This window comes from Salvelinus fontinalis, chromosome 28 (assembly GCF_029448725.1).
Source record: "Salvelinus fontinalis isolate EN_2023a chromosome 28, ASM2944872v1, whole genome shotgun sequence".
Lineage (NCBI taxonomy): Eukaryota > Metazoa > Chordata > Actinopteri > Salmoniformes > Salmonidae > Salvelinus > Salvelinus fontinalis.
The window spans coordinates 29,460,321-29,487,846 of NC_074692.1; the positions used below are offsets into that span (position 1 = coordinate 29,460,321).

General features: G+C 42.3%; 1 protein-coding gene across 2 annotated transcripts in view; it reads right to left on the bottom strand.

Moving 5' to 3' along the window:
* Window positions 1-27,526, bottom strand: part of LOC129826566 (zinc finger matrin-type protein 4-like) — a 256,611-nt gene that overhangs the window by 189,237 nt on the left and 39,848 nt on the right. The gene's annotated exons all lie outside the window — the stretch shown is intronic.

The following is a 27,526-nucleotide window of genomic DNA, read 5'->3' on the forward strand; positions in this document are numbered from 1 at the left end:
ACAAAGGAGATGATTGTGGACTACAGGAAAAAGATGACTGAGCACGCCCCGATTCTCATCGACTGGGCTGTAGTGGAGAAGGTTGAGAGCTTCAAGATCCTTGATGTCCACATCACCAACAAACTAACATGGTCAAAGCACACCAAGACAGTCATAAAGAGGGCACAACAAAACCTATTCCCCCTCAGGAGACTGAAAAGATTTGGCATGGGTCCTCAGATCCTCAAAAGGTTCTACAGCTGCACCATCGAGAGCATCCTGACTGGTTACATCACTGCCTGGTGTGGCAACTGCTAGGCCTCCGATCACAAGGCACTACAGAGGGTAGTGCGTACAGCCCAGTACATCACTGGGGTCAAGCTTCCTGCCATCCAGGCCCTCCACACCAGGCGGTCCCTAAAAATTGTCATAGACTCCAGCCACCCTAGTCATAGCTAGTCATAAACTGTTCTCTCTGCTACCGCACGGCAAGCTGTACCAGAGCGCCAAGTCTAGGTCCAAGAGGCTTCTAAACAGCTTCTACCCCCAAGCCATAAGAATTCTGAACATCTAATCAAATGGCTACCCAGACTATTCCCCTCTTTACACCTCTGCTACTCTCTGTTATCATCTATGCTTAGTTACTTTAATAACTCTACCTACATGTACATATTACCTCAACTAACCGGTGCCCCCGCACATTGACTCTGTACCAGTACCCCCCTGTGTATGGTCTCGCTATTGTTATTTTACTGCTGCTCCTTAATAACTTGTTACTTTTATTTCTTATTCTTATATATATATAAATATATAAATATATATATATATATTTTACTGCATTGTTGATTAGGGGCACGTAAGTAAGCATTTCACTGTAACTGTTGTATTCTGCGCATGTGACCAAGAAAATGTGATTTGAACTGGAGTTGCTCTGGATGTAGACCTATTAATGGTATGCTAGAGTATTTTTTACAATCGTTTTTTGTCTGTGTTTTTTTGTCTGTGTTGATAATAAGTGCAGCCTTTATTAAAAACAGTTTTGCAAAATACTTTATTCATCAGATTGCGCTGCTTCTCCCCCTCCTTGTAATAATTGCTCAATGAGTCTGAACGCGGTTGCAAGATTTTTTTGGGTGCATGGCCCTGACTGTACCTACCTCCTGAGTCCTATTAACACATGCTAAACCTATTGCATTTTGCGTGGGGATCAAGGCATAAATTAGGCTGGAAACCAAAAAGGAATACGATGCCATTTGGTACACATCCTTAATGTGGCACAAAGAGGGGAACAATTATTTGAACTGTAGGACCAGACCTTTCTGATCCCCTCTACATCAGAGCTGTGGCTTTGATGCGTTTGAAGTGGGGATTAACAGCTCTGCAATGCTGAAATAATTACGTCTTCAATCTCAACTGGAAAAGGCATGGCCTAAAGGACCGCTTGATTTTGCATTTTAAACTGTGATCAACCTCAACGTTAGTACAGGATTCAAGTCAAGGGCCCTGCATGACGTCAACTAGGTTTCTTACTGTGAACTGGATGCATCTATCCCCTTAACAATTAAAATTCTGAGTCTGCATTACAAGGAAACCTTGTTAAAAGGAATTGGGGGGAAACTCAGGAAGAGTACAACATTGATTTAAAAGGAGAAAATGCGTAGATACTGTATATATGGTCTGCAGGTAGCCTAGCGCTTAAGAGCGTTGGGCCAGTAATCGAAAGGTCACTGGTTCGAATCCCGGAGTTTGTGAAAAATCTGCCGATGTGCCCTTGAGCAAGGCACTTAACCCTAATTGCTCCTGTAAGTCACCCTGGATAAGAGCATCTGTTAAATGACTAAAATGTAGATGGAAGGTTCAAATGAAGCATAAACAGCATATCGACTAAGAGGACAGCTCAGGACACAGGAGCGTCTCTCTCTCTCTCCAAACTAACACAGGACAAACTCGGGGACTGTCTGGAAGAAGATTTCACAGTATGTGATGCTCGCTTGTTGTCCTCATTGGGGCTTCTTCTTGCCTTCCCCTGCCTACCACTATCGTCACTATGCCCCAAACAAGTCACAATGCATTAGAGGATGAGGCAGAGCACAGCTACACCCCATCTGCAGGAGGCAACAGACCAAGGGTGCAGTCGCCACACATCAGACAATAACAACATTTATATTTTACATAGTGGAGTACAAGTACTTTCTGCTATCAGAGATGCCACCCTCATCACACTGGTTCTGTTATTACCCATGGTCAGTTCACATTACTACCACACTAGACTGCACCACAGTGCAATCCTCATCCTCACTCAACCCTAGGGTCCATTTTTTTGTTTTTTGTTATCTATCTGTATTTCACCTATTGGATGGATTCAAGTCAAGGGCCCCATAGCACTCACTTCTGTCATCATGAAATGCTATGAGAGACTAGTCAAGGGTCCTATCACCTCCACCTTACCTGTCGAGCTACACGCACTTCAATTTGCTTACTGCCCCAGTAGGTCCACAGATGATGCAATCGCCATCACAATACCCCATCCCATCTGGACAAGAGGAATATCTATGTAAGAATGCTGTTTTAAAAAAAAGTTATATTTATTTAACTAGGCAAGTCAGTTAAGAAAAACGCAAACCGTAAATGACTAGGTAATAGGAAATAAATCTATTTTTGGATTGACCAATGTAGATATTTTCAAATACATACAAACTTAAAGGTTTTGTATCACAAAATTTCAATTGGAAATCTTCGACAGAGCAATCTTGAGGAAATCCTATTTGAGTTAGAAAAGTATATTCATATGATAGGTAAGCTATACAAAACCTTGCAGGGAGCCTATCCAACTGACAATCTCTTAGAAAAAAATATAAACAATTGGAACCAAGACTTAAAAATAATGGATATTGGCGGGAATGTTGGAACATAACTAAGAGATTACAGTTAACAAAAATGTTGATTTTTTTGTTTTCCTTTATTTAACTAGGAAAGTCAGTTAAGAAAAATTCTTACTTACAATGACGGCCTACCGGGGAACAGTGGGTTAACTGCCTTGTTCAGGGGCAGAATGATAGATTTTTACCTTGTCGCCTCCAACTCAATCAAGTTTGCAGGCGCCACAACAGTAGTAGGCTTGATTACCAACAACGACGAGACAGCCCACAGGGAGGAGGAGAGGGCTCTGAGATTGTGATGTCAGGAAAATAGCCTCTCACTTAACGTCAACAGAACAAAGGAGATGATCGTGGACTTCAGGAAACAGCAGAGGGAGCACCCCCCTATCCACATCAGGCCCTTGACTTGAATCATGTACTAATGTGGAGGTTGATCACAGTTTAAAACGCAAAATCAAGCGGTCCTTTAGGCCATGCCTTTACCAGTTGAGACTGAAGACGTAATTATTTCAGCATTGCAGAGCAGTGGAGAACGTGGAAAGTTAAGTTCCACGGCGTACATATCACTGTCATTGTCACCTAAAACCCTCACAAACTTTAACAGATGCACCATTGAGAGCATCCTGTCGGGCTGTATCACCACCTGGTACCGTAACTGCACTGCCTACAACCGCAGGGCTCTGCAGAGGGTGGTGCGGTCTGCACAACGCCTCACCGGGGGCAAACTACCTGCCCTCCAGGACACCTACAGCACCCGATGTCACAAGAAGGCCAAAAAGATCATTAAGGACAACAACCACCCGAGCCACTGCCTGTTCACCCCGCTATCATCCAGAAGGGGAGGTCAGTACAGGTGCATCAAAGCTGGGACCGAGAGACGGAAAAACAGCTCCATCTCAAGGCCATCAGACTGTTAAACAGCCATCACTAGCACAGAGATGCTGCTGCCTACACAGACTTGAATTAATTGGCCAGTTTAATGAATGGAACACTAGTCACTTTAATAATGTCAGTTTAATAATGTTTACATATCTTGCATTACTCATCTCATGTGCATATACTGTATTCTATACTATCTACTGTATCTTAGTCTATGCCGCTCTGACATTGGTCATCCATATATTTATATATTCTTAATTCCATTCCTTTACATAGATTTGTGTGTATTAGGCATTTGTTGTGAAATTGTTAGATATTACTTGTTAGATATTGCTGCCCTGTCGGAACTAGAAGCATTTCGCTACACCAACAATAAAATCTGCTAAACACGTGTATGTGACCAATAAGATTTGATTTGATAGGATTAATTGCATAGAAATAGAATGAACAGAACGGGAGTCCCCATTCAAGTCAATGATTCGTCCGTTCAATTTATTCTTTTTCTATGCATTTAATCCCATCTGATAGGCAAAATCCAGACAGATAACTTTTAAAAACTGGTCCCAGCAGACTAAACACATATTATAAACACATCCTCATACTAACTTCTCCCCAATAGACTAAACCAGGGGTGTAAGGGCCGCAAGCCAATTCAATGCTGCCCACATGTGGTTTGAGTAAAAAATAAAATGACCTCAATTTAATTTAAAGGCCCAGTGCAGTCAAAAATGTGATTTCCTGTGTTATATAAATACTTCCACACTATGGGTTAATTGCAACCAACTTTGAGCACCATCTCTAGACAAGTTGATCTCTGGTTAAATCATACATTTGTGCTAAAATCACCTGAACAGCTGATCTCAAATTCTACCACCATTGGCCAGCATATTACTCCTCCCTAAAGCTGATGTAGGTGTAGAAAGGGATACTTAGGGATTTTGTCAATGAGGCCCTTTATCTACTTCCCCGAGTCAGACAAACTTGTGTATACCACGTTTAAGTCCCTGCGTGCAGTTTTAAGGAAGTTGCTAACTAGCAGTCTATGGGTATACCCATAGACTTCCTGTCATTGCGCTAATGCTAGTTAGCATTGGCTCACAAAACTACTTCTAACTTCCTCCATACTGAACACAGAGACATAAAAATGGTCTTCACAAGTTCATGACTCTGGGGAAGTAGATAAAGGGCATCAAAGCCAAAATCCCAAAGTCCTGTATGATATCAATATTTTTTCAAGACTATTTAGCCCTCTGGTGGGTGTTACCTTCAGTATTAATATAACCCATTTGAGCAAACAATGCACAGACTTAACTATCTGACAATCATTCCATACAACTGAAATTAGATATTCCTCGGTCACCAAAGATGATCTTTTTTTGGGGGTGAATTTCATTTAAATATTTTATAAACAATACAAAACATACACATACAAACAACTACATCACACCTGTCCAGACTCACTAGCACACACACCCATCTCCGGTGCCTGCATCAGTTTCCGCCACATGGCCTCAAACTGCACAATTTTGTTTCTCTCCATAGCCCACGCACTTAAAATGTTTTGATAACAAAGTATTTTACCTTTCCATTGCGTTAACAACAGAGAGTTGGTTGATTCACAGTTTTTAAGCATACATTTTTCTAAAGATGATTGACAAGAAAAGTATTATCCAACCTATCGGGTATCTCATTGCACCCTCATATGCCATGTTTTGAAATATGCAGAAAGACGGATTAAAAGTAAATGTACATTGTACTACTTCTGACAAACAACTTTCTAACACCGCCCAAAACTTTTGGACTTCCAAACATTCCCAGAAAGCATAGATTATTGGGTCATTATTCATTTCACACTTCAATTTAGTTTTTTGTATAATAAATTCCACACATTAATTGATACAGGATTAAGCGGCGCATCTGATTAAGGGGCGGCAGGTAGCCTAGTGGTTAGAGCGTTGGGCCAGTAACCGAAAGGTTTGCTGGATCAAATCCCGAGCCGACAAGGTAAAAATCTGTCGTTCTGCCCCTGAACAAGGCCATCATTGTAAATAACAATTTGTTCTTAACTGACTTGCCTAGTTAAATAAAGGTAACATAAAAAACTACATTTTTGTTAACTCTAATCTCATTAGTTACAGTGGGGCAAAAAAGTATTTAGTCAGCCACCAATTGTGCAAGTTCTCCCACTTAAAAAGATGAGAGAGGCCTGTAATTTTCATCATAGGTACACTTCAACACTTCAAAAAATCCAGAAAATCACATTGTAGGATTTTTAATGAATTTATTTGATAATTATGGTGGAAAATAAGTATTTGGTCACCTACAAACAAGCAAGATTTCTGGCTCTCACAGACCTGTAACTTCTTCTTTAAGAGGCTCCTCTGCCCTCCACTCGTTACCTGTATTAATGGCACCTGTTTGAACTTGTTATCAGTATAAAAGACACCTGTCCACAACCTCAAACAGTCACACTCCAAACTCCACTATGGCCAAGACCAAAGAGCTGTCAAAGGACACCAGAAACAAAATTGTAGACCTGCACCAGGCTGGGAAGACTGAATCTGCAATAGATAAGCAGCTTGGTTTGAAGAAATCAACTGTGGGAGCAATTATTAGGAAATGGAAGACATACAAGACCACTGATAATCTCCCTCGATCTGGGGCTCCACGCAAGATCTCACCCCGTGGGGTCAAAATGATCACAAGAACGGTGAGCAAAAATCCCAGAACCACACGGGGGGACCTAGTGAACGACCTGCAGAGAGCTGGGACCAAAGTAACAAAGCCTACCATCAGTAACACACTACGCCGCCAGGGACTCAAATCCTGCAGTGCCAGACGTGTCCCCCTGCTTAAGCCAGTACATGTCCAGGCCCGTCTGAAGTTTGCTAGAGAGCATTTGGATGATCCAGAAGAAGATTGGGAGAATGTCATATGGTCAGATGAAACCAAAATATAACTTTTTGGTAAAAACTCAACTCGTCATGTTTAGAGGACAAAGAATGCTGAGTTGCATCCAAAGAACACCATACCTACTGTGAAGCATGGGGGTGGAAACATCATGCTTTGGGGCTGTTTTTCTGCAAAGGGACTATTACGACTGATCCATGTAAAGGAAAGAATGAATGGGGCCATGTATCGTGAGATTTTGAGTGAAAACCTTCTTCCATCAGCAAGGGCATTGAAGATGAAACGTGGCTGGGTCTTTCAGCATGACAATGATCCCAAACACACCGCCCGGGCAACGAAGGAGTGGCTTCATAAGAAGCATTTCAAGGTCCTGGAGTGGCCTAGCCAGTCTCCAGATCTCAACCCCATAGAAAATCTTTGGAGGGAGTTGAAAGTCCGTGTTGCCCAGCAACAGCCCCAAAACATCACTGCTCTAGAGGAGATCTGCATGGAGAAATGGGCCAAAATACCAGCAACAGTGTGTGAAAACCTTGTGAAGACTTACAGAAAACGTTTGACCTCTGTCATTGCCAATAAAGGGTATATAACAAAGTATTGAGATAAACTTTTGTTATTGACCAAATACTTATTTTCCACCATAATTTGCAAATAAATTCATAAAAAATCCTACAATGTGATTTTCTGGATTTTTTTTCTCATTTTGTCTGTCATAGTTGAAGTGTACCTATGATGAAAATTACAGGCCTCTCTCATCTTTTTAAGTGGGAGAACTTGCACAATTGGTGGCTGACTAAATACTTTTTGGCCCCACTGTATGTTCCAACCAATATCAGTTATTTTTAAGTCTTGGTTCCAATAGTTTATATTTCTTTCTAAGAGATTGTAAGATTGGGTAGGCTCTCTGCAAGTTTTTGTGTAGCTTACCTATCATAAGAATATACTTTTCTTACTCAAACAGGATTCCCTCAAGATTGCTCTGTCGAAAAGATTTCCAATCGAAATTTTGTGATACAAAACTTTTAAGTTGCATGTATTTGAAAATATCCAAAGATCCAATTTTTTTTATGTATTTCCTATTACCAAGTCATTTACAGTTTACTTTTTTTCTATGCCTTTAGTTTTCCAATTTATCTTGGAATTCTGAAAAGCTATCCAAGGATTGCTTCATAATGTTGTGTTTTAGAAAGTGATATTGGTTCTCGTAGAAGAACAAATATGCAAACAGGACGGGTTAGAAGGGACATCCCTGTCTTGTGCCTCTTTCTAAAGGAATTTCACCAGATAACGTATTTGTGTATATTTTTGCTTTAGGACATTTATATAATATTTGTATTAGATGTATTATTTCAGTTGGAAATATGACAGCTTCCAAAGTTTTGAATAGAAAAGGTCATTCAAGACAGTCAAAAGCTTTTTCGGCATCAACATTATGGATAAATCTACACTGAACAAAAATTTAAAACAAGATATGTAGTGTTGGTCCCATGTTAATACCTGACAGGTGTGGCATATCAAGAAGCTGATTAAACAACATGATCATTACACAGGTTCACCTTGTGCTGGGGACAATAAAAGGCCACCTAAAAATATGCAGTTTTGTCACACAACACCACAGATGTTTCAAGTTTTGAGGGAGCGTGCAATTGGCATGCTGACTGCAAGAATGCCCACCAGAGATGTTGCAGAGAATTTAATGTTCATTTTTCTACCATAAGCTGCCTCCGTCATTTTAGAGAATTTGGCAGTACGTCCACCCGGCCTCACAACCGCAGACCATGTTTTGCCCAGGAACTCCACATGCAGCTTCTTCAAATGCGGGATTGTCTGAGGGGGGATTGGGGTGTGGAGAAGAATTTATCTGTCATAAAGCCATTTTGTGGGGAAAACATCATTCTGATTGGCTGGGCCTGGCTCCCCAGTGGGTGGGCCTATGCCTTCCAAGGCCCATCCATGGGTGGGCACCTGTCCAGTCATGTGAATTCCATAGATTAGGCCCTAAATAATTTATTTAAATTTACTGATTTCCTTAAATTAACTGTAACTCATCAAAATCGATGAAAATTGTATGATGCATTCATAATTTTGTTCATAATATACACTAACTTTCAAAAGTTAGGGGTCACTTAGAAATGTCCTTGTTTTTTTAAAGAAAAGCACATTTTTTGTCCATTAAAATAACATCAAATTGATCAGAAAAACAGTGTAGACATTGTTAATGTTGTAAATGACTATTGTAGCTGGAAATGGCAGATTTTTTATGGAATATCTACATAGGATTACAGAGGTCCATTATCAGCAACCATCACTCCTGTGTTCCAATGGCACGCTGTGTTAGCTAATCCAAGTTTATCATTTTAAAAGGCTTATTGATCATTAGAAAACCCTTGTGCAATTATGTTAGCACAGCTGAAAACTGTTCTTCTGATTAAAGAAGCAGCAATAAAACTGATCTTCTTTAGACTAGTTGAGAATCTGAAGCATCAGCATTTGTGGGTTCCATTACAGGCTCAAAATGGCCAGAAACAAAGTATTTTCTTCTGAAACTTGTCAGTCTATTCTTGTTCTGAGAGTTGAAGGCTATTCCATGCAAAATATTGCCAAGAAACTGAAGATCTCATACAATGCTGTGTCCTACTCCCTTCACAGAACAGCGCAAACTGTCTCTAACCAGAAGAAAGAGAAGTGGGAGGCCCGGTGGACAACTGAGTGAGAGAACAAGCACATTAGAGTGTCTAGTTTGAGAAACAGACAAGTCCTCAACTGGCAGCTTCATTAAATAGTACCCACAAAACACCAGTCTCAACGTCAACAGTGAAGAGGCAACTCTGGGATGCTGGCCTTCTAAGCAGAGTTCTTCTGTGCAGTGTTCTTTTGCCCATCTTAATCTTTTCTTTGTATTGGCCAGTCTGAGATATGGCTTTTTCTTTGCAACTCTGCCTAGAAAGCCAGCATCCCGGAGTCGCTTCTTCACTATTTACGTTGAGACTGGTGTTTGCAGGTACTATTTAATGATGCTGCTAGTTAAGGACTTGTGAGGCTTCTGTTTCTGTAATCGAACTCACAAATGAGCCTGTAATCGAACCCACAAATGCTGATGCTCCAAATACTCAACTAGTTTTAAGTATAAAAAACAAGGAAATGTGCCTTTTTGATTACTATGTCTGTCAATCTTTTCAAAAGAATGATTTAGGTCACCTGTTAAAATATTAGTTCCCGTCTGGATTTGATCTAATATAACTTGAATGCTGTCTAAAAACACCAGATTTGCCCCTGGTGGGATAGACAATGTTTGTTGTTGTTGAACGCTGTCAAACGCCGAAACCTAAACTAAAGACCTCGGTTGAGAAGCTGACCGCGTTTTTATATACTTTTATTTTATTTTGAATGCTGTGATAGGACTAAATTGCTGTTGGGCTAAATTTCTGTGAGCGCTACTCTTAGCAAGCAAGTAGAAACCTACATAAGCTACTGGGGAACCCACGCCCACCTACTTTTTCTTCCACTCCAGTAGCCGGACGCCACTCTGGTCTGGTGGAAGTTTCGCCGCCGTGTCGACTCTCCTAAGGCGACTGGCCGGTGCTCGGCAGGGTTCCATCCCCGAAGGGATCTCCCCCTTCCCTGGAGAACGGAGCTGTTCTCGACCCAACCAACCAGCCATGGAGGTACGTCACCCGCCGTGGAAGTCGAATTAGGATCCTCTGGCAACGGGGGTCTCCATGGAGATGTTCAGCCCGGAACTGACACAGACCAGAAACAGCTCTGCCGCCCTGGATCCAGAGGTTCCGGCGCCGTCTTGCTTGGTGGCTTCCCAATCAAGATCGGATCCGGAGGTACCTGCGTCTTCGTCCTCAGTTCTGTCTCCCTCTCCGGTGGCTTCTTCCTCAGGTTCAGATACTCGGCGCTCCACCAACCATACCGTGAGGCTGCCTGAGAGACCAGCCCATTCAACGTCACCAGCTGTCATCATAGGCAGCTCTATGGTGAGAAACATCTCGGTCCCCAAGGCAAAAAACACTGTGCTATCCAGGAGCACGAGTACAGGACATAACAAGGCTGCTTCCGACCATTCTACCACAGATGCCGGGAGCTGACACTGTCGTAGTCCATGTGTGGTCAAACGACATCAGGAGGGCTAGCTCGGAACATTTGAAAATGGATTTTAAAGAACTGATTTAAGCATTAAATGATTTTTTTTAAACTGCCAATAATTTCAGGTCCAATACCATCGTTGGGCCGCGGGTGTGAAAGATTCAGCAGACTGCTGGCATTACACATCTGGCTAAACGACTACTGTAGCTCTGCTGGAGTTACTTTTATTTATAAAACTTTGACACCTGGAAACAGAAGATACTCTTCAGGAATGACGGAGTCCATCCAAATCATCTTGGTTCCTTGACTGTCCACACATTTCAAGGCTGCGTTTAAACAATGACTGGTAAATGATCCAAGACCAGCTCAGTTAATCTCTACCATTGTGACAATGAGTCGTCATAATGCTGCATCAAATGTACATGATTTTAAGGGCATTGGAAAACACAATGTAAGTAATTTAATTTATGTAGCCCTAATTGCACCGAATACATCTGTTTATCCTACAGCTATTGTAAGCAGTAATCATGAGCATATAAACCAGAGTTACACTGTTAGCACTGAGGTGGTGTCCACTAGTAGGAAGACCACTTTATGCAACTCACCCTGCACTGTCAGCTCCAATGTAAATAACATGAGTAAGTCTATCTCTGATAAGCTTCCCAGTAAAGCATTAAAAATGATCAAGCAACCCAGAAAAGCTCTAAAAATAGCCCATATTAACATTTGTAGCCTAGAAACAAGGTCCATGAGGTGAATAACCTGCTTGTAACAGATGATATTGATATTCTGACTCTCTGAAACTCACTTAGATAATACCTTTGATGATATAGTGATAGCAATACATGGTTATAACATCTACCGAAAAGACTGAAATGCCAACGGAGGCAATGTTGCGGTCTATATTCAGAACCACATTCCTGTAAAGCTTAGAGACAATCTCATGTTAAATACTGTTGAAGTAATATGGCTACAGATTCATCTGCCTCACCTAAAGCCTATTCTTGTGGGAAGCCGCTATAGACCACCAAGTGCTAACAGTCAGTATCTGGATAATATGTGTGAAATGCTTGATAATGTACGTGATATCAACAGAGAAGTACATTTTCTGGGTGATTTAAATATTGACAGGCTATCATCAAGCTGCCCACTCAAGAAAAACCTTCAAACTGTAACCAGTGCCTGCAACCTGGATCAGGTTGTCAGTCAACCTACCAGGGTAGTTACAAACAGCACAGGAATTAAATCATCAACTTGTATTGATCACATCTTTAATAATGCTGGAGGAATTTGCTTTAAAGCAGTATCCAAATCCATAGGATTTAGTGATCACAACACAATAGCCATATCTAGGAAAACCAAAGATCCAAAGGCTGGGCCTAATATAGTGTATAACAGCTCATACAATAAGTTTTGTAGTGATTCATATGTTGATGATGTAAAGAATATTTGCTGGTCTGTGGTGTGTAATGAAGAGCAACCAGACGCTGCACATGACACATTTATAAAATTACTTATTCCAGTTACTAATAAGCACACACCCATTAAGAAAATTATTGTAAAACTGTTAAATCTCCTTGGATTGATGACGAATTGAAAAATTGTATGGTTCAGAGGGATGAGGCAAAAGGTATGGCAATTTAGTCTGGCAGCCCAACTGATTGGCAAATGTACTGCAAATTAAGAAATCATGTGACTAAACTAAATAAAAAGAAACTATACTATGAAACAAAGACAAATTCTATAAAGAATGACAGTAAAAAGCTTTGGGGAACCTTAAATAAAAAATTTGTGAAAAAAGCCAACTCGGCTCCTTCATTCATTGAACCACTGATATTGACAACGACTTTAATGACTTTTTCCATTGGCAAGATAAGCAAACTTAGGGATGACATGCCAGCAACAAACGCTGACACTACACATTCAAGTATATCGGACCAAATTATTAAAGTCAAGAATTGTACTTTGAATTATGTAAAGTCAGTGTGGAAGAGGTGAAAAAATGGATCGTTGTCTACCAACAATGACAAGCCACCGGGGTCTGACAATCTGGATGGAAAATTACTGAGGATAATAGCAGACGATATGGTCACTCCTATTTGCCACATCGTCAATTTAAGCATACTAGAAAGCGTGTGCACTCAGGCCTGGAGGGAAGCTAAAGTCATTCCACTACCCAAGAATAGTAAAGCCCCCTTTACTGGCTCAAATAGCCAACCAATCAGCCTGTTACCAACCCTTTTTTATTTATTTTACCAGGTAAGTTGACTATTTACACAAACGACCTGGGTAATAGTTACAGGGGAGAGGAGGGGGGATGAATCAGCCAATTGTAAGCTGGGGATGATTAGGTGGCCGTATGAAGACCAGATTGGGAATTTAACCAGGACACCAGGGTTAACGCCCCTACTCATACGATAAGTGCTATGGGATCTTTAGTGACCACAGAGAGTCAGGACACGCATTTAACATCCCATCCAAAAGACAGCACCCTACACAGGGCAACGTGCCCAATCACTGCCCTGGGGCATTGAGATATTTAGGGGGTTTTTAGACCAGAGGAAAGGGTGCCTCCTACTGGCCCTCCAACACCACTTCCAGCAGCATCTTGTCTCCCATCCAGGGACCGACCAGGACCAACCCTGCTTAGCTTCAGAAGCAAGCTAGCAATGGCATGAAGGGAGGCATGCTGCTGGCATGCTGCTGGCCCTTAGGAAACTTCTGGAAAAAATTGTGTTTGACCAGATACAATGCGATTTCACAGTTAACAAATTGACAACAGAATTTCAGCATGCTGATAGGGCAGGACACTCAACAAGCACAGCACTTACACAAATGACTGATGATTGGCTGAGAGAAATTGATAATAAAACGGGCTGTCTTGTAAGACTTAAGTGCAGCTTTGACATTATCGATCATAGTCCTCTGCTGGAAAAACTGGTGTGTTATGGCTTTACACCCCCTGCTATAATGTGGATAAAGAGTTACTTGTCTAACAGAACACAGAGGGTGTTCTTTAATGGAAGCCTCTCAAATAAAATCTGTAAACTGTCATGGTCAAAACATATTTATGCAGTAGTAGCTAAGATGGGGAGAAGTCTGTCTATAATAAAGCGATGCTCTGCCTTCTTACCAACACAGTCAACAAGAAAGGTCTGGCAGGCCCTAGTTTTGTCGCACCTTGACTACTGTTCAGTCGTGTGGTCAGGTGCCACAAAAAAAGGACTTAGGAAAATTGCAATTGGCTCAGAACAGGGCAGCACGGTTGGGCCTTGGTTGTACCACAGAGAGCTAATATTAATAATATGCATGTCAATCTCTCCCGGCTAAAAGTGGAGAAGAGATTGACTTCATTACAACTTTTATTTATGAGAGGTATTGACATGTTGAATGCTGTCTGTCTAAACTACTGGCACACAGCTCGAACACCCACACATACCCAACAAGACGTCTCTTCACAGTCCCCAAGTCCAGCACAGACTATGGGGAGGCACACAACACTACAAAGAGCCATGACTAGAGTCAAATCAAACTTTATTTGCCACATGCGCCAAATACAACAAGTGTAGATAGACTTTACTGTGAAATGCTTACTTACAAGCCCTTAACCAACAGTGCAGTTCAAGAAGAAAAAAAGATTTACCAAGTAGGGTCAAATAAAAAGTAATAATAATAACGAGGCTATATACAGGGGACACCAGTACTGAGTCCGTGTGCCGGGGGGTACAGACTAGTTGAGGTAATCTGTACATGTAGGTGGGGGCTAAGTGACTATGCATAGGTAACAAACAAACAGTGAGTAGCAGCAGTGTACAAGAGGAGTGGGGGGGGGGGGGGTCAATGTAAATTGTCCTGGGGCGATTTTTATGAATTGTTCAGCAGTCTAATGGCTTGGGGGTAGAAGCTGTGGAGGAGCCTGTTGGTCCTCGACTCCGGTACAGCTTGAGAAAACAGTCTAGAACTTGGTTGACTGGAGTCTGACAATTCTATGGGCTTTCATCTGACATCGCCTATTATATAGGTCCTGGATGGCAGGAAGTTTGGCCCCAGTGATGTACTGGGCCGATTGCACCACCCTCTGTAGTGCCTTACGGTCAGATACCGAGTAGTTGCCATACCAGGCGGTGATGCAACCGGTCAGGATGCTCTCGATGGTGCAGCTGTAGAACCTTTTGAGGATCATTGGGCGCTTTCCAAATCTTTTCAGTGTCCTGAGAGGGAAAAGGTTTTGTTGTGCCCTCTTCACGACTGTCTTGGTGTGTTTGGACCACGATAGTTCATTGGTGATGTGGACACCAAGGAACTTGAAGCTCTCAACCCGCTCCACTACAGCCCCGTTGATGTTAATGGCGGCCTGTTCGGCCCACCTTTTCTTGTAGTCCACGATCAGCTACTTTGTCTTGCTCACATTGAGGGAGAGGTTGTTGTCCTGGCACCACAGAGCCAGTTCTCTGACCTCCTCCCTGTAGGCCGTATCATCGTTGTCGGTGATCAGGCCTACCACTGATGTGTCGTCAGCAAACGTAATGATGGTGTTGGAGTTGTGTTTGGCCACGCATGTTGCTCTTGCTGCGGGCGATTCCCTGATCCACCTCTACGCAGACGACACCATTCTGTATACTTCTGGCCCTTCCTTGGACACTGTGCTATCTAACCTCCAAACGAGCTTCAATGCCATACAACACTCCTTCCGTGGCCTCCAACTGCTCTTAAACGCTAGTAAAACCAAATGCATGCTTTTCAACCGTTCGCTGCCTGCACCCGCACGCCCGACTAGCATCACCACCCTGGACGGTTCCGACCTAGAATATGTGGACATCTATAAGTACCTAGGTGTCTGGCTAGACTGCAAACTCTCCTTCCAGACTCATATCAAACATCTCCAATCCAAAATCAAATCTAGAGTCGGCTTTCTATTTCGCAACAAAGCCTCCTTCACTCACGCCACAAAACTTACCCTAGTAAAACTGACTATCCTACCGATCCTCGACTTCGGCGATGTCATCTACAAAATAGCTTCCAATACGCTACTCAGCAAACTGGATGCAGTTTATCACAGTGCCATCCGTTTTGTCACCAAAGCCCCATATACTACCCACCACTGCGACCTGTATGCCCTAGTCGGCTGGCCCTCCCTACATGTTCGTCGTCAGACCCACTGGCTCCAGGTCATCTACGAGGCTATGCTAGGTAAAGTGCCGCCTTATCTCAGTTCACTGGTCACAATGGCAACACCCAGCCATAGCACGCGCTCCAGCAGGTGTATCTCACTGATCATCCCTAAAGCCAAAACCTCATTTGGCCGCCTCTCCTTCCAGTTCTCTGCTGCCTGCGACTGGAACGAATTGCAAAAATCTCTGAAGTTGGAGACTTTTATCTCCCTCAACAACTTTAAACATCTGCTATCTGAGCAGCTAACCGATCGCTGCAGCTGTACATAGTCCATCGGTATATAGCCCACCCAATTTACCTACCTCACCCCCATACTGCTTTTATTTATTTACTTTTCTGCTCTTTTGCACACCAGTATCTCTACTTGCACATGATCATCTGATGATTTATCACTCCAGTGTTAATCTGCTAAATTGTAATTCTTCGATTTATTGCCTACCTCATGCCTTTTGCACACATTGTATATAGATTCTCTTTTTTTTCAACCATGTTATTGACTTGTTTATTGTTTACTCCATGTGTAACTCTGTGTTGTTGTCTGTTCACACTGCTATGCTTTATCTTGGCCAGGTCGCAGTTGCAAATGAGAACTTGTTCTCAACTAGCCTACCTGGTTAAATAAAGGTGAAAATAAAAAAATTAAAAAATATCATGGAGCCCATGCACATTCCATGTGATAAGTTGGATTTTGTTGGTCTTTACCTGTATAGAATCAAAGTTAACCCTATCAGTTCTGTCTATCATTGAATAACCAAATAAAACCTTTTAGCAGATATGATATATGAGTGCAGTGGGCATTCCATAGTATGGGAGGATCATAGTATAAATACAATGGTATTGTATACATTACATATACACTGAGAATCCAATCATTAAGAACATATGCTCATTCCATGACAGACTGACCAGGTGAAAGCTATGATTCCTTATCGATGTCACTAGTTCAAATCAGCATAGATGAAGGGGAGGAGACAGGTAGGTTGAAAAAGGATTTTTAATCCATGAGACAATTGAGACATGGATTGTGCATGTGTGCCATTCAGAGGGGGAATGGGCAAGACAAAACATGTAAATGCCTTTGAATGGGGTATGGTAGTAGTAGGTGCCAGATGCACCGGTATGTGTCAAGAACTGCAATGCTGCTGGGTTTTTCACACTCAACAGTTTCCTGTGTGTATCAAGAATGATCCACCACCCAAAGGACATCCAGCCAACTTGACACAAATGTGGGAAGTATTGCAGTCAACATGGGCCAGCAACCCTGTGGAACACAAAACAATATTAGGTGGGGATGTGGTCTAGGTAGATAAAAAACACAAAAAAAGTAAATAAATAATTAAGCAAACCACATCGTTGTACTTGAGGCACTATGCCTTTTTAGGGCTTTTAAGCTCCAACTCTCCTAATGTAGCAAAAAAAATGTGGATTATGTCATTATACATACATTGAAGAAAGACTGCCACTTAAGTACTTCAATGAAAGTATATTGTCTGGTGTGGCTCTAATTGGGGAGAGTGGGTCCACCGGGAGAAGAAGAGTTGGAGACAGTTTAATCTCCATCTCCTCATTCAAAGACTCAATCATGGACACTTACTGACAGTTGTGGCTGCTTCGCATGACGTATTGTTGTCTCTACCTTCTTGCCATTTGTGCTGTTGTCTGTGCCCAAAAATGATTGTACCATCTTTTGTGCTGCTACCATGTTGTTGTCATGTTGTGTTGCACCCATGCTGTGTTGTCATGTGTCTGCCATGCTATGTTGTTGTCTTAGGTCTATCTTTATGCAGTGTCGTGGTGTCTCTCTCTCTTTTTTTTATATCCCGGCCCCGTCCCCGCAGGAGGCCTTTTGGTAAGCCGTCATTGTAAATAAGAATTTGTTCTTAACTGACTTACCTAGTTGAATAAAGGTTAAATTAAAAAATGAAGTGGGATGAGTGAGGCCTCATGCACACCTCAGAGAACACCCTAACCCAATCCCCTGGTTAAAGCCTCTCTCCATTCTCACCAATAACTCCCATTGAATCGTTGTAATTTTGACAAACAAAAACTAATAGCCATTCGACATCCTTTCCTAATCTGTGCAGAACTCTAATTCATACTCTGTCCAGAATTCTTATTCATTTGCAAGTCACAAAAACATGTAGTATAATTACATTGCAGTATAAGTTCTTCCTTCGCTCTCTCCCCCCAAAAATCCATTCCTCTCCACCACCCCCTCCCATTTCTCCCCCCTTTACCCCACCCAAACCAAGCTTGTCCCACCACCTCATCCTTACCCACCTTTGACCCCCAAGCCAAGCTTATCACCAACTCCCATCCTTGCCCTCTCTTACCCACCCAGGCAAAGTTTTCCCAACCTCCCGCCTCCCCCTCCATTCTTCTCAGACACATTCACACCGCTCATCCATTCTCATCCATTCTCCTTCATTCATACACAACATATACAGTTGGTCAGAAGTTTACATACACCTACGCCAAATACATTTAAACTAAATTTCTCACAATTCCAGACATTTAATTCTAGTAAAAATTCCATGTCTAAGGTCCATTAGGATCACCACTTTATTGTAAGAATGTGAAATTTCAGAATAACTGCAGAGAATGATTTATTTCAGCTTTTATTTCTTTCATCACTTTCCCAGTGCGTCAGAAGTTTACATACACTCAATTAGTATTTGGCAGCAATGCCTTTAAATTGTTTAACTTGGGTCAAATGTTTTGGGTAGCCTTCCACAACCTTCCCACAATAAGTTGGGTGAATTTTGGCCAATTCCTCCTGACAGAGCTGGTGTAACTGAGTCAGGTTGTAGGCCTCCTTGCTCGCACACACTTTTTCAGTTCTGCCCACAAATTTTCTATAGGATTGAGGTCAGAGCTCTGTGATGGCCACTCCAATACCTTGACTTTGTCTTTAAGCCATTTTGCCACAACTTTGGAAGTATGCTTGGGATCATTGTCCATTTGGAAGACCCATTTGCGACCAAGCTTTAACTTCCTGACTGATGTCTTGAGATGTTGCTTCAAAACATTCACATAATTTTCCTCCCTCATGATGCCATCTTTTTTGTGAAGTGCACCAGTCCCTCATGCAGCAAAGCACCCCCACAACATGATGCTGCCAGCCCCATGTTTCATGGTTGGGATGGTGTTCTTCGGCTTGCAAGCCTCCCCCTTTTTCCTCCAAACATAACGATAGTCATTATGGCCAAACAGTTCTATTTTTGTCTCATCAGACCAGAGGACATTTTTCCAAAAACTACGATCTTGTCCCCAGTTGCAAAACCATAATGTGCAGTTGCAAACCGTAATCTGGATATTTATGGCGGTTTTCGAGCATTGGCTTCTTCCTTGCTGAGCGGCCTTTCAGGTTATGTCGATATAGGACACGTTTACTGTGGATATAGATAGTTTTGTACCCATTTCCTCCAGCATCTTCACAAGGTCATTTGCTGTTGTTCTGGGATAGATTTGCACTTTTCGCACCAAAGTACATTCATATCTAGGAGACAGAATGCGTCTCCTTCCTGAGTGGTATGATGACTGCGTGGTCCCATGGTGTTTATACTTGCTTACTATTGTTTGTACAGATGAATGTGGTACCTCCAGGCATTTGGAAATTGCTCCAAAGAATGAACCAGACCTGTGGAGGTCGACAATATTTTTTCTGGAGGTCTTGCCTGAATTATTTTGAGTAAAAAGAGTAAAGAGGCACTGAGTTTGAAGGTAGGCCTTGAAATACATCCACAGGTACACCTCCAATTGACTCAAATTATGTCAATTAGCCTGTCAGAAGCTGGTCAATTAGTCAATTAGCCTGTCAGAATTATGGAATTTTCCAAGCTGTTTAAAGGCACAGTCAACTTAGTGTATGTAAACCTCTGATCCACTGGAATTGTGATACAGTGAAATATTCTGACTGTAAACAATTGTTGGAAAAATTACTTTTGTCATGCACAAAATAGATGTCCTAACCAACTTGCAAAAACTATAGTTTGTTAAAAAGAAATTTGTGGAGTGGTTGAAAAACAAGATTTAATGACTCCAACTGTAATGACTCCAGTTTACTAATTGACTGTTAGTAAACTTCCGACTTCAACTGTTGACTCTATTGTCCCCAAGTAACTGTTCTTCTCTATGAAGTCGACATGGAATTAGCCGTTGCCAATGAGATATATGAACACTGAAAAGACAATTATAAAAGAGGAAAAATAGCATGTTTGTCAACAATTGTTCTATGGACATGTGTGTTTATTGGCGCGAGGTTGTGAGTAGGTATGTGTCTGTGCATATGAATGAGAGAGGGAAGGAGGATGATTATGCACATGTGTAGAGGGCCGGGAGAGAGTCGTTGTGTGGAGGCATAGGGTACAGTTGAAATCGGAAGTTTACATACACTTAGGTTGGAGTCATTAAAACTCCTTTTTCAACCACTCCACACATTTGTTGTGAACAAACTATAGTTTTGGCAAGTCGATTAGGACATTTACTTTGTGCATGACAAGTAATTTTGCCAACAATTGTTCACAGTCAGAATATTTCAGTTATTATTCACTGTATCACAATTCCAGTGGGTCAGAAGTTTACATACACTAAGTTGACTGTGCCTTTAATTAAACAGCTTGAAAAATTCCAGAAAATTATGTCATGGCTTTAGAAGCTTCTGATAGGCTAATTGACATCATTTGAATCAATTGGAGGTGTACCTGTGGATGTATTTCAAGGCCTGCATACGCCCACCTTGTATATATCTTTTTACATCTTTTTCTTCGCATATCTTTTTTAAATATTTTCCTAAACAGCAACTTCTAAATACTCTCCTGCAACACGCCTCACCCAATGTGGCGTGGATCTGCTTTTTTTTCTAAAAAGTATTTATATTTACTTACTTCGGATCTGGAGATAGCCAGCGGATCTGGAGATAGTCAACTGAAGATAGCCAGCTAACTACCTACCAGTTATCAGTTAGCAAACCATTGCTAGCGGTCATCGGCTAACCTTTAGCTCGGAAAGCTCTTGCCAGTTCGAACAACGTGACTCAAACCAGAGCATAACGGACATATTTCTCTCCATATCCCCGGATTCCTACCGCAAACTCTGAACATTTTCATCTGGATCTTCGCAACTAGCTAACCGCAATCCCGGGTGACCACTCCTGGCTAGCGTTTCCATCCCGGAGCAAGCACCAATTAGCCTGAAGCTAGCCCGGCCAGGGCTCCTGTGCTACCACTGAAGCCCACTCCTGGGCTACAATATCCGGACCCCTTCTACTGGCGGTACGGGGCACGGAACCCCGCCGATCCTCTATGACTGGAATACCGACATAATCTGCCCGTGGACTCCAACAGGCCCCTCAGGCGCGACGCCTGCTGAAGGCCCATTCTGCTAACCTGCTAGGTCTGCTAGCTACCTGGAGCTACCTGGAACCCTACTAATTCCACGACTGGTCTATCGACGTCACTGCACGAAGAGGCAAAAACAGACTTACCACCATCGCGACGTCCCCCAAAGGCTAACTTGCTAGCCCTGGTCTGCTAACTTGCCGGCCCCGGTCTGCTAACTGCTAGCTTGCCTTCCCTGGTTTGCTAACTGCTAGCTTGCCTTCCCCGGTCTGCTAACTGCTAGCCCCTGCTAACTGCTTGCTTGCTAACCCGGTCTGCTAACTGCTAGCTTGTTTATCCCCGGCATACCAACTGTTAGCTTGTTAGCATCGGCCTGCTAACTGTCTGAATCTCCGTCAGCCCAATCTCCAGTCAGCCCAACCACTCACTGATCCCATATGTTCACTTGGCTATGCATGCCTCTCTATTATGCCTCGTCCATTACTGCCCTGGTTAGTGATTACTGTCTTATTTCACTGTAGAGCCTCTAGCCCTGCTCAATATGCCTTAACCAACCATGTTGTTCACTCCTCCTACATATGCGATGACATCACCTGGTTTAAACGTCTCTAGAGACTATATTTCTCTAATCATTACTCAATGCCTAGGTTTACCTCTAATGTACTCACACCCTACCTTACCTATCCTACCTTACCTGCTCCTTTCACTCTCTGTTCCCAACATGCTAGACGGCCAGTTCGTATAGCATTTAGCCGTACCCTTATCCTAATTCTCCTCTGTTCCTCTGGTGATGTAGAGGTTAATCCAGTGCCTAGCCCCACTCCCACTCCCCAGGTGCTCTCATTTGTTGACTTCTGTAACCGTAAAAGCCTTGGTTTCATGCATGTTAACATTAAAAGCCTACTCCCTAAGTTAGTTTTACTCAATGCTTTAGCACACTCTGCCAACCCGGATGTCCTTAGCCGTGTCTGATTCCTGGCTTAGGAAAACCACCAAAAACCCTGAAATCTCCATCGCAAACTATAACATTTTCCGCCAAGATAGAACTGCCAAAGGGGGCGGTGTTGCAATCTACTGCAAAGATAGCCTGCAGAGTTCTGTATTACTATCCAGGTCTGTACCCAAACAATTTGAGCTTCTACTTCTAAAAATGCACCTTTCCAGAAACAAGTCTCTCACTGTTGCTGCTTGCTATAGACCTCCCTCTGACCCCAGCTGTGCCCTCGATACCATATGTGAATTGATGGCCCCACATCTATCTTCTGAGCTCGTGCTACTAGGTGACCTAAACTGGGACATGCTTAACAGCCCGGCCATCCTACAATCTAAGCTTGATGCCCTCAATCTCACACAAATTATCAAATGAACCTACCAGGTACAACACCAAATCCGTAAACACGGGCACCCTCATAGATGTCATCCTAACTAACTCGCCCTCCAAATACACCTCTGCTGTTTTCAATCAAGATCTCAGCGATCACTGCCTCATTGCCTGCATCCGTAATTGGTCTGCGACCAAACAACCACCCCTCATCACTGTCAAACGCTCCCTAAAACACTTCTGCGAGCAGGCCTTTCTAATCGACCTGGCCGGGGTATCCTGGAATGACAGTGACCTCATCCCGTCAGTAGATGATGCCTGGCTATTCTTTAAAAGTGCCTTCCTCACCATCTTAAATAAGCATGCCCCATTCAAAAAAAATTAAACTAGGAATAGATATAGTCCTTGGTTCACTCCAGACCTGTCTGCCCTTGACCAGCACAAAAACATAATGTGGCGTTCTGCATTAGCATCGAATAGCCCCCGTGAAATGCAACTTTTCAGGGAAGTTAGGAACAAATATACACAGGCAGTTAGGAAAGCTAAGGCTAGCTTTTTCAAACAGAAATTTGCATTCTGTAGTACTAACTCAAAAAGGTTCTGGGACACTGTAAAGTCCATGGAGAATAAGAGCACCTCCTCCCAATTCTATAATTGAGAATTTCAATAAGCATTTCTCTACGGCTGGCCATGCTTTCCACCTGGCTACCCTACCCCGGTCAACTGCCCGGCACCCTCCACAGTAACCCGCCAAAGTCCCCACCATTTCTCCTTCACCAAAATCCAGATAGCTGATGTTCTGAAAGAGCTGCAAAATCTGGACCCCTACAAATCAGCCGGGCTAGACAATCTGGACCCTCTCTTTCTAAAATGATCTGCCGAAATTGTTGCAACCCCTATTACTAGCCTGTTCAAACTCTTTCGTATCATCTGAGATTACCAAAGAGTGGAAATCAGCCGCGGTCATTCCCGTCTTCAAAGGGGGTGACACTCTAGACCCAAACTGCTACAGACCTATATCTATCCTACCCTGTCTTTCTAAGGTCTTCGAAAGCCAAGTTAACAAACAGATTACCGACCATTTCGAATCCCACCGTACCTTCTCCGCTATGCAATCTGGTTTCAGAGCTGGTCATGGGTGCACCTCAGCCACGCTCAAGGTCCTAAACGACATCATAACCGCCATCGATAAGATACATTACTGTGCAGCCGTATTCATCGACCTGGCCAAGGCTTTCGACTCTGTCAATCATCTCAAATGATTGCCTCGCCTGGTTTACCAACTACTTTTCTGATAGAGTTCAGTGTGTCAAATCGGAGTGCCTGTTGTCCGGACCTCTGTCAGTCTCTATGGGTCATGTGCCTTTTACTGAGGAGTGGCTTCCGTCTGGCCACTGTACCATAAAGGCCTGATTGGTGGAGTGCTGCAGCGATGGTTGTCCTTCTGGAAGGTTCTTCCATCTCCACAGAGGAACTCTGGAGCTCTGTCGGAGTGACCATCGGGTTCTTGGTCACCTCCCTGACCAAGGCCCTTCTCCCCCGATTGCTCAGTTTGGCCGGGCGGCCAGCTCTAGGTAGATTCTTGGTGGTTCCAAACGTCTTCCATTTATGAATGATGGAGGCCACTGTGTTCTTTGGGACCTTCAATGCTGCAGAAATGTTTTGGTACCCTTCTCAAGATCTGTGCCTCGACACCTGCATTGCTTGCTGTTTGGGGTTTTAGGCTGGGTTTCTGTACAGCACTTTGAGATATCAGCTGATGTAAGAAGGGCTATATAAAACCATTTGATTTGATTTAAATCCTGTCTCGGAGCTCTACGTACAATTCCTTCGGCCTCGTGGCTTGGTTTTTGCTCTGACATGCACGGTCAACTGTGGGACCTTATATAGACAGGTGTGTGCCTTTCTAAATCATGTCCAATCAATTGAATTTACCACAGGTGGATTCCAATCAAGTTCTAGAAACATCAAGGATGATCAATGGAAACAGGATGCACCGGAGCTCAATTTCGAGTCTCATAACAAAGGGTCTGAATACTTAAGTAAATAAGGTATTTCATTAGTTATTTTTAATAAAAAAATTCTAATTTTAGAATAAGGCAGTAATCTAACATGATTTGGAAAAAGTCAAGGGGTCTGAATACTTTCCGAATGCACTGTAAATCAAATCAAATATTTTATTTGTCACACGCTTCGTAAATAGACTAACAGTGAAATGCTTAATTTCGAGCCAATGCAGAGAAAAATATAAACAATAGCTGGTTACCCAGAAATTGCATTATTGAGATCAAAACGGCTTCATTGGACCTTTAAAATTACTAAAACCAAATCTAAAATGTCCAGGTTGCTAAGAATCATTGTACCAAAAACTGGACAATCAGGGAGTATCAAAAATTCCAAAAGCGATGTATAGAGGACTATTCTTAGCAAATTTTGACGGAAAGGAAATATAACCTCCAGACCTCGAAGCCTGAATGAGGCCCGCGGGGCAAAATAAGTTTGACACCCCTGGACTAAACACATTCTGAACCTCTCATCATCCTCATTTAAACCCAATGGAATGTCATTGCACACAGTTTGTCTCATATTAACACAGACTTTTCAGAGAATGAGGGATACAACTAAATAATTCTAATAATCTAAAACATGATCAAAGTATATACAGTACATAATATTTCAGTGCTATCAGAAATAACAGTATCAAGTGTAACATCGTTCAAAGCGTTCAGCAGTATAGTTGCTACCGTAGCAACCAAACAAGACTGAACTCCAACATCAGCAGAGCTGGGACACGTTGGAGAAGATGCCCTAGACCACCAGTTGTGGAGAACCTTTGATCCTGCCCTATGCAAGAGCCGGTGCGACAGGGATGAGTGAGTGAGTGATGAGCAACCTCAGTTACCGGTCAGGTGTGAGCAAGGCAAGCACTCTGATTAATACTTAAACTGCATGAACAAAGTCTCATATGAGTCCCTTCAGCTCCTATTATTCCTGATGTCCATACAGATGCACCATGGGCCCTGCAGTGCAGTCAGACGCTCTGTTCTGACCATCTGACTGTTACAGTGAGTGAAAGGCAACATCTCTAATAAAGATGAGCCAAATTACCTCCCAAAAGGCAGCTGCTGTGCTTGGAGTGGAATGAAACAGGTGCTGGCATTCATTTTAATTTGAAAGAGTTTGTGTTCATATTTTATAGCCATTCTATGAGGTGTTGGTAGTTAAGCAGAAGAAAATGCAAGGCAGCTGTACTCTGGCGAGCACTGGCCAAACAAAAGCAATGGTAAAACACTTCGATAGAGAACCTCTTCTGCAATATCTCCAACAAACCAGGTGGTGGTCCTGGAAAGCAATGGGGACAGACAGTGTTTGCTGTTCGTCAGCACTTTAACTAAATAATTAAGAATATTTGTGTAAAACCAGGTGAGTCATGTGCCTGACATTTTAAAACTGCAGCTTTCTGCTGTTTGGGATTGCTGCTGCTGAGCGGCTCTGACTGTTACAGAACAAACAGTAGGACCTAAGCCTTGGTTAATAATGGTTGAATCGTCTGGTAAGCTGTCTCTCTTTCATCTTTAAAAGACTTGACAGACTAACATGAACGTCGGCCGTGCACAGCAGGTGCGTCGCGAGTCGTCCTATCGCCTCACCACAGAACGTCGGCCGTCATTTTCTGTTCATTTCCAGACAATAATACATGTTGAATCGCCATAGTTTGTTGACACCCAGCAGGTGATCTACTGTACGACTGATGTTCATTATGGTGTGGCGTGTCAGTTCAGACTGGTGGGGGACGAGCAGACCTACTGTAGTGCACTGTAAGTGAAGAGTTTATTTCCAAAATTCTATAAAATCAACCAATTTTAAGTGTTTTTTTTATATCCGATGTGAATGCTTATGGGTGTTCTCAGTTTGTTAATTTATAGATTTTAGATGTGTATGAAAATGTGTTTTTTTGCAAAGCGCTATATATCCATTGTTTATCTAAAATTGAATGTTCATATCCTGCATATTTGACTGTGATATGTGATTGTTCACCTAGCTATCTTAAGATGAATGTATTTACTGTAAGTCACTCTGGATAAGAGCATCTGCTAAATTACTAAAATGTAAATGTTTTTCATAAAGATCTCAAATTACTGTATTGAATAAAAAAGTATTATATATATATATATATATATATATATATATATATATACACACACACACACACACAAACATATACATACATACATACATACATACATACAGTACATACACACAGATTTGTACAGTTCTTTATAAAAAAAATGTAGGCTAGTTATTGGTTACATTTGACTTATTCTGAAAGTGAGGCGGTTATATAGCATTTTGCTAAATAAAACATGATTATTTGTGTATCTGAAATGAAACCATCAAGTGATAGACAAAAAAAGAATAATCTTTGAAAAAACCCATACCATAATTAGATGGTGAAAAAAAACACACCAATCTCTTTCATACACTGAACAAAAAATGCAACATGCAACACTTTCTAAGATTCACAGTTCAAATAATGCCAATTGAAATACATTTATTTAGGCCCTAATCTATGGATTTAACATGACTGGGAATACAGATATGCATCTGTTGGTCACAGATACCTTAAAAAAAGGTAGGGGTGTGGATCAGAAAACCATTCAGTATCTGGTGTGACCACCATGTGCCTCATGAAGCACAGCACATCTGCTTCGCATAGAGATGATCAGGCTGTTGATTGTGGCCTGTGGAATGTTGTCCCACTACTCTTCAATGGCTGTGCGAAGTCGCTGGATATGAGCAGGAACTGAAAAACGCTGTTGTACACATTGATCCAGAGCATCCCAAACAAGATCAATGGGTGACTTGTCTGGTGAGTATGCAGGCCATGGAAGAACTGGGACATTTTCAGGAATTGTGTACAGATCCTTGAGACATGGGCCCATGCATTATCATGCTGA